At 37.6% G+C, this 7909-nt stretch overlaps 1 protein-coding gene across 1 annotated transcript in view; it reads right to left on the reverse strand.

Moving 5' to 3' along the window:
• The window catches only part of OSTN (osteocrin), a 98050-nt gene extending 90461 nt beyond the window's left edge, over window positions 1-7589 (reverse strand). The window contains exon 1 of the mRNA XM_068281192.1: window positions 7524-7589. The gene's annotated coding sequence lies outside the window, so the exon portion shown is untranslated. The remainder of the gene's footprint in view (window positions 1-7523) is intronic.
• Window positions 7590-7909: the final 320 nt, after the last annotated feature.

The raw sequence follows: 7909 nt of genomic DNA on the forward strand, positions 1-7909 counted from the left end.
TTTCAAACAGCCAATACAATATGTCAAACTGGGTTCCACCCCACAATACTTTAACTACTTGCCGACTGCTGCACGCCAATTGGCGTAAGCAGTGTGGCAGCCCAAGGACCACTCCACACCGATTGGCGTGAATGGCCGTCTATGGAGCTAGCAGGAGATCGCACGCTGCGCACGCATCTCCTGCTTGCAGTCTCCGAGCGTCGATAGCCGCTCAGGAGACTTAGATGCTGAAACCGCCATCTAATAGGGTAGTACAGGGCTGCGATCAGCAACAGCGCTGTACTGGGGACAGCCGTGTGACACGGATGTCCCCCTGGGACATTAGAGAGCGATCGGCTCTCATAGGCAGAGGTCTATGACAGCCGATCGCCATGATTGGCCGGCTACGGGGAGAGAGGGAGGGAGGGGACATAATAAAAAAAAACAATATTTATAATAAAAAATAAAGCAATAAATATTAAACAAAAAAATAAAAACATCTGGGGGGGGGGGGGGGGCGATCAGACCCCACCAGCAGAGAGCTCTGTTGGTGGGGAGAAAAGGGGGGGGGGAAGGAATCACTTGTGTGCTGTGTTGTACAGCCCTGCAGTTTGCCTTAAAGCTGCAGTGGCCTATTTTACTAAAACTGGCCTGTTCACTAGGAGGGTTTAACACTGTGGTCCTCAAGTGGTTAAAAATATACAAAACAGACAAAAGGGGTTTTAAAGGAACAGCATCAGTCTTTAATTCTTCATGAATATCAGTAAACTTAATTGCAGTCATATAAACAAGATATCCAATCACAGAACCAAACAATGCCTGACACGTGTTTCATGGCCAGAGGCAGCTTCCTCAGAGGCAAGTAAGTGTGTTCTATCAACGGTAGCCAGAGAATCTGGATCAAAAGGACTGCAATCTTCTGATGCTGAATGAAACCCGTGTGACACCACGGTGTGCTGTATTCCGATACAGGAACGGACGCTCTTATATATTATTCCCCCTTCAAGTCATAGCAACTCAGATGGGGGGATACATAATTTGGGAATCGGTTTGGAAACAGTTTAGAAAAGATTTTTATGTATTAAATATATCTGCATCAAGGGGTACTTGAGAGAGTATTCACCATACCAGGGGTTACCTGGTTAGCACAGGCTTTGAAGTGGGTTACATACCTATCAAATGTTGAGAAACACTGAGGACACCATATGGTGAAAGCACGAGTAAGAAGATAAGAAGACAATGCTGTACACCATAACACAAAGTTTGGCAAGAGTCTTTATATGGAAAAAAGTAAGCATGGAAAACAACCCAGCCCAACACAGACCCTCAAAAGTACATGAATAATTTCATACACCAAAGTGTTTTGTGCTATTAACTAGCCTTCCTCTTCAGAGTGAATACAAACATCATGCATACTCAAACACTAAGAAATCATTGATGCTAATAGCCTTACACATAGATCTGTACTGCCCCATCACTGCTGCTGCCTGGACTTACCCTTCACATAAAGGCCACCCAGGTAGTCGTTAGACATTTAGCCAATAACCAATCAGGACTGTTTATTTAAATGAGGTAGTTTACTTTTAAGAATTATTGCTCTTTAATACAATGCTTTCCACCATCAAACAAATACATACTTGGCAAGTGGAAATATACAACATTCATAAACATTATTCAGACAAAAGTCAATGGTCTGAATTATAGCTCAGTAATCCTAAAGCTATTGCCATCGAAAGCACTAGCATACAAGAAGAGACACTACTGCAAAACTACAGACTGTAGAAAATAAAATCAATTAAAGATCAGTGACATGTGAAAAATGATAGCTTAAAGTAGCAGGGTCAGCCATACTATGCCAGGAAAAAAAACATATATAAGTAGATAGCTACTTGTTCTACTTACATAACAGATATATTGTACTATACTCGCTTTGATTTCAGTGAATTTTATATAGTAAATAAAGAGAATTCTGTTGTAAGCATTTTCCATTTTGATTCCCTCTGATTGAAGCTAACTCTGATGTAATGTCCTCCCTTACTCTTTTTTTTCTCCTAGAATCTGCAGTTTCATAGCTAGTTTGCTTTGTAAACATGTGAGCACAGCAAGATCAGATTGCAGCACTAGCTGCACACTGAACCGCCCACAGCCAATCAGTGAGGTGCAGGAATGTGGGAGGGGTGATGACAAGCTTCCTTCTCTTCAGCAATGTATCAAATAGCGCCAGGCTAACAGATAAGATTTATTACAGCAGAAATTTTTCTATTTAGATTGGAGTGCTTGAAATGCAGGGTAAGGATCCAGGCTGCATAATGAACACAGTGCAGTGGGTAAATGGAATTTGATGTTGTGGCTGACAATCCCTCTAGACTCCCCCAGAGTCTATAGTTTAGTTGGATCAAAGCATTGCTAACAAGCTCATTTTATAGATAAGCTTATATTGTAAACACAGTATGTTTCTCTTTATTTTGTTGTTGGTAACAGGAATTGCCACCAATTCACACACACACACACACACACACACACACACACACGCACGCACGCACGCACGCACGCACGCACGCAAAAGTAATTTGATTTGGTCATGTGGAATTATGCAATGATAAATAAGCACTTTAAATATAGGGTTCCTTACTAAATGTTTGCTGTGATAGCAAAGAATATTAAGAAAGCCCAGTGAATATGTCCCAGTGAAGCTTGAATTGACTTCACACATCCAAACTAAATAACAGGAATTTAAAGCAAACCTGCTTTAAAATAAAGTGAAAATAAACTTATGATATAATGAATTGTGTAGTACAGCTAAGAAATAGAACATTAGTAGCAAAGAGAAGAGTGTCATATTGTTTTACAGTACAGGAAGAGTTAAAAAAACTTCTGTTAGCTATGCAAAAGAGCTTCTCTGAGCTCTTCGACCCATTGTATTGAATAAAGTCCTGTTTTCTGAAGCACTTAAAGAGACACTGATGCGAAAAAAATATGATATAATGAATTGGTCATGTAGTATGGATAATTACTAGAACATTAGTAGCAAAGAAAATATTCTCATATTTTTATTTTGAGTTATATAGTTTTTTTTATAACATTGCATCATTCTCTAATATTTGCAGTATACACAACACTCAGCATTCTAAAAGATTTTACAGAGCAGGCCAGTGAACTTTTGACCTGTCCTCTGCAGAGAAAAATAAAATACAGTGCCAGACACCTGAGATAACAAGCTTCAGAAGACAGAGCTCTCTGCGACTTTGAAAGTCGTGGAGCTCAATGGCTCTTTTGCATAGATAAAACTGGAGTTTCTTAACTCTTCCTGTACTGGAAACAATATTAGACTTATGTCTCTGCTCCTAATGTTTTATTTCTTAGCTGTACTACACATACAAATCATTATATCATAATTTTTTTTCGCTTCAGTGTCTCTTTAAACAGTACAGAAACAGTGCGAGATAGCTTGAGATAAGGTTTTACTGCAGGCAAGTTCAAAGGGTCATTATTATTTTTGCTTTCTTTTACAGTTTAAAAGACAGAGTGAGCATAGGATAACATTAGTAAGAGCTTTTAAAAGCGCTTAGAAAAGATCTTGTAGTGTGAACGAGCCCTAATATATACTACTATGATAAGAAAGGGAAGATGTTTCTAAGGGCTCGTTCACACCACAAGAGCTTTTCTAAGCGCTTGTGATTTTAAAAGCTCTAGCTCATGTTATCCTACACACTGGAGTGATGTGATTTTGTAAAAATCTCCCATAGGATTGCATTAGCAAGAGCTTTTAAAATCTCTGGCGTTTAAAAAGCTCTCGTAGTGTGAATCAGCCCTATGAGTTTACTAAAAGTATTGCGCTGCAGCAGTGAGAGTTAAATGAACTTACACACCCTAATGCTAGCAGTGCGACTTGATTACAGAGCCTGCACCCTACAAGCTACAGGGAACGTAGCATACGTTCCTTAGTAACTTGCACTCCTTGTGAACTTCGCTTACTTACTTTTAGTGGATCAACACCCAAGTTCCTTTAAAGTGGAATATAACCCTGCAAAAAGCATTTTTTTTTTACTAGACCAGCATTGGAAGGGTTAAACACAGACGTTTCAAGTTCCGTGGAGAGATATGCAGAAGTTCAGATTGTTACATTCTATGTATCTATTGATAAACAGTTACACACTCTTTGGCAGTCCTTCAAGCTCCTTCTCAGTCAGAGAGATGAGTCACATTAAACACTTAGATACATTTCTGTAAACAAAATGTATCTTTTCAGCTTCGGATGCGTCTGCAGAAATGTAAAGGAACTTTAAAGCCCTGTGTAACCCTTCCAATGCTGGTCTAGTAAAAAAAAAAATGCTGGTTGCATATAATATACTGTAAATAATGTTTTAGAGCAAAGTTGAAATGCAGGGTTATATTCCGCTTTAAGGCAAAGACAGGCATGAATTGTACTTTGTAATATATTTATTGACACATCAAGACTTCAGTATTGCCAGTGTGCATCTCAATAAGCAAACTCTGTGCCGCTACAATCTGTTATGCAATGCCAAGTGTCTGTCCTAGGGATATATTGGCTATGATTGGGTGTTTGAAGAAAATATAGAGGGCCACATTAAAATTTACTTTTTTTTTTTTTTTTTTTTTACAAATATTAGAATGTTAGAGAATACCACATTACTGGAATTTTAGATAAGACATACCCCTTTAGGTTCTAATTAAAGCATTGCTTGATTATGTCAATTACTAGCTTCTCTTACAATATTCAAAGGTATGAGAAGACAGTCATCCAAACCAGGTGATAAACTTTTTATAATTCTGTGTGATTTTGGCTATGCTCAGAGTGGTGCATTGCTGTGTAAAGGCTGCAGTGTTACACACATTTCCGCACTGCAATTAACAGCGTACGGCATCGCAACTCACTGCATGCAGTGCATTACAGCAAAACACATGTATTAATAGTGATAGTAAAGCGTACTTTTCATTGACTTTATGCTTCACTCTATGCAACGCAACAGGCAGTAAACATGCGTCGTGACTTTCCCGTTCTATTGCATTCCTGCTGTTACAGTGAATGCAACTCAACACACACTGTGAGCCTAGCCTTCGGCAACCACTAGCTGTTACCTTTGGAGAGAAAGATCCAAAGCCTATACTGATAAATACCCTTAACCCCAAGATAAGCATCTCCAGGATTTTCTAGTGCCTGCTCCCTGATCACTCCCTTCCTGCATTCATAGAGATAAATATTTATGCTTTTTGATGTCAAGTGTTTCTGTTTATGTGTCAGTCATGCAAAGATCAGTGTTTTCAAAACTCATCTCAAAGTCCCAACTGTACACATTTTGTAGATATCCTAATGAAGGATTAGTTCAGACTGTGGATACACTAAATATTCTGTGTTTCCAGAGATAGTTCACTGCAAACCAGGTTGTTGGCTGGACATAGCGACAGATGTGACAAATGTTAACTTAGAAGAAGGTGTGTCTGACCAAAATGAATGTTTAACTCCAAAATAATTTACAGCTAAAAGGGAACAGATAAATTGATGCTGGGACAATCAGAGTGTGGTGAAAACTTTATACTACCAGTGTCATTAAAGGAGACCTGAACAGAGAGGGATATGGAGGCTGCCATTTTTATTTCCTTTCAAACAATACTAATTCATGACTGTCCCACTTATCCTCAGCCTCTAAAACTTTTAGCCATAGAACCTGAACAAGCATGCAGATCAGATGTTTCTAACTGAAGTCCGACTTAATCTAGTCAGACTTCAGTTTTAAGCTGCATGCTTGTTTCAGGTGTGTGACCCAGATACTACAGCAGCCAGAGGGATCCGCAGGACTGCTGGGCAACTGGTATGGTTTAAAAGGAAATAAATATGGTAGCCTCCAAATCCCTCTCTGTGTTATTTAAAGTGGACCTGAACTCAGAATGACCTCTCTAAAAGATACGCAACAGCATAATAACCGTTAAACAAAAATATTTCTTTGTTACAGCTGAAACAAATCCTAAAATAAATCTGCACTGCTACTACTTCCTGATTCATGGTAGCAGACATATTGTTTACAGCCTGTGCTTTCAAATGAGCTTATCTGCCTTATCTGCTGTGGAAGTCATGTGACACAGGGGAGAGGTCAAATTACAATCACAGACAACTTGTGATTAGACACAAATGAGGGGGAATTAAAGAAGCTAAACTCTCAAAATACATACAGGGTGCATTTTTCTATGTTTTCCTTCTGTCCTGTGCAAGAGTTCAGGTCCACTTTAAGCCCTTTACCTGAGTCAACGTCTTGAATGCTACATGAGGAATCTGAATAGGGAAAGGAGTGCTTACTTTTTTTCTTTTAGGTAATTAACAAGTCTGATTCATGTAAGTTTTTTTTCTTTTTAATAGAAACCTGTATTTTTTCCTGACCTGATTATGAAGCTAACCTTTTAGTTAAGTACCCACTTTTGTTTAAATAAAAAAAGACAGCCTTCTGGCTATAAATATACAATCTAGATAACATTTATGTCTTCCTTCTAATTGTGTAATAAATGAATGCAAACCAATTGCTAGAAACAAATTGTAGGTAAATGTGCATGTGTGTAGGGTAACTAGAATTTTTTCACAGTTCCAACCACTAATTACAAATGTTGGTGTCATGATGGTCTCATTGATTTAGGGAGCAACACAAACATCAGCACCAAAATGTGTGCATTATGTTTACTGATCGCATGCTTGGCATAGTAGGATTATGAACTATTAAATGACTAGATAGTAAACTGCCGCTGTCCATTTCTGATGCGCACACTTCATATGAGGATTAGATTCGTGTAAATCATCTTCATGCACAAAAGACGCTGACAATTCAATTTTTGACACGGGAATCAAATCACAGCATCATTTGTAATTTTCAGATTATTTAATTATAATTTAAGAAGATCTTCATGTATTTTTTATCCCACTGAACCTGCTTGGTTCTTTACCTTATACGTAAAGTATAATCAGGAACATTTTCATTTCAAATTATTTCTCCAAATATATACAAATCCACATTACAACTATATTACATAATATTAATTGATCCTAGCATTTCTTGATAGCATTGTTTTGAACAAGAAAATTAAATACAATACAATTATTATCAAAGCAGAATCACTTGTTTTTTAGTTTAGTTAAAAATCTGCAGGCATAATGGATTCTAATGTGCACGTTTGCATGTTTTAATTTAAATAAATGTAAACACCACAAAAGCATAAATAAAACATTTTTTGTAATAGTTATATTATTATCCTGTAAGATAAACACTTTAGTATCATATAATGTGCATAGACACCATATTATATATGTAATAGACATTTTTCTTAAAAAACACAACCACAAAAACAAACTAACAAAAACCTTAAACTGAATAAAGATAATATTATTATTAGTATCAAAAAAGAAGACTAGATATCTTCGTGCCAGAATGCATCATTTATTAAAAATGTACACACCACACACATAAACACACTCTCATACACACATATATAGTTTATGAAAGGCAGAAGATAGCATAGTGTTAATTCCTTTTGCAGCTTACCTTGAACAGAATTTCAACTAATTGAAAGTTTACGTCTGCTCTCTGTGCTTGTGTCTCCTCCTCCTCCTCCTGTCTAATCCTTGCTTTTTGAGCTTGTTGTTTGAGGATTTTATAGACCCTGATCCAGCCTCCTTACAGCAATCCCTGCCTAGGTCTCTCTTACATCATTTTTAGAGATTTTCCACTGATCTTTATTTTAAGACTGTGCTTCATCTGTATCTGCAATCCTGTTACCTTTGTTGTCTCTTTACTGCAAAAGTGTAGCTGATCATATAGACAAAAAAAGCAGGCAACTTGCGTTTGATAGCAGCACTAGACGCCGACGTCATAGATTACTCCTTAAATGCCACTCTTAGATTGTGGTTATATGTGTGCGTGTACAGAAA

The sequence above is a fragment of the Hyperolius riggenbachi genome, chromosome 4 (genome assembly GCF_040937935.1).
Source record: "Hyperolius riggenbachi isolate aHypRig1 chromosome 4, aHypRig1.pri, whole genome shotgun sequence".
Lineage (NCBI taxonomy): Eukaryota > Metazoa > Chordata > Amphibia > Anura > Hyperoliidae > Hyperolius > Hyperolius riggenbachi.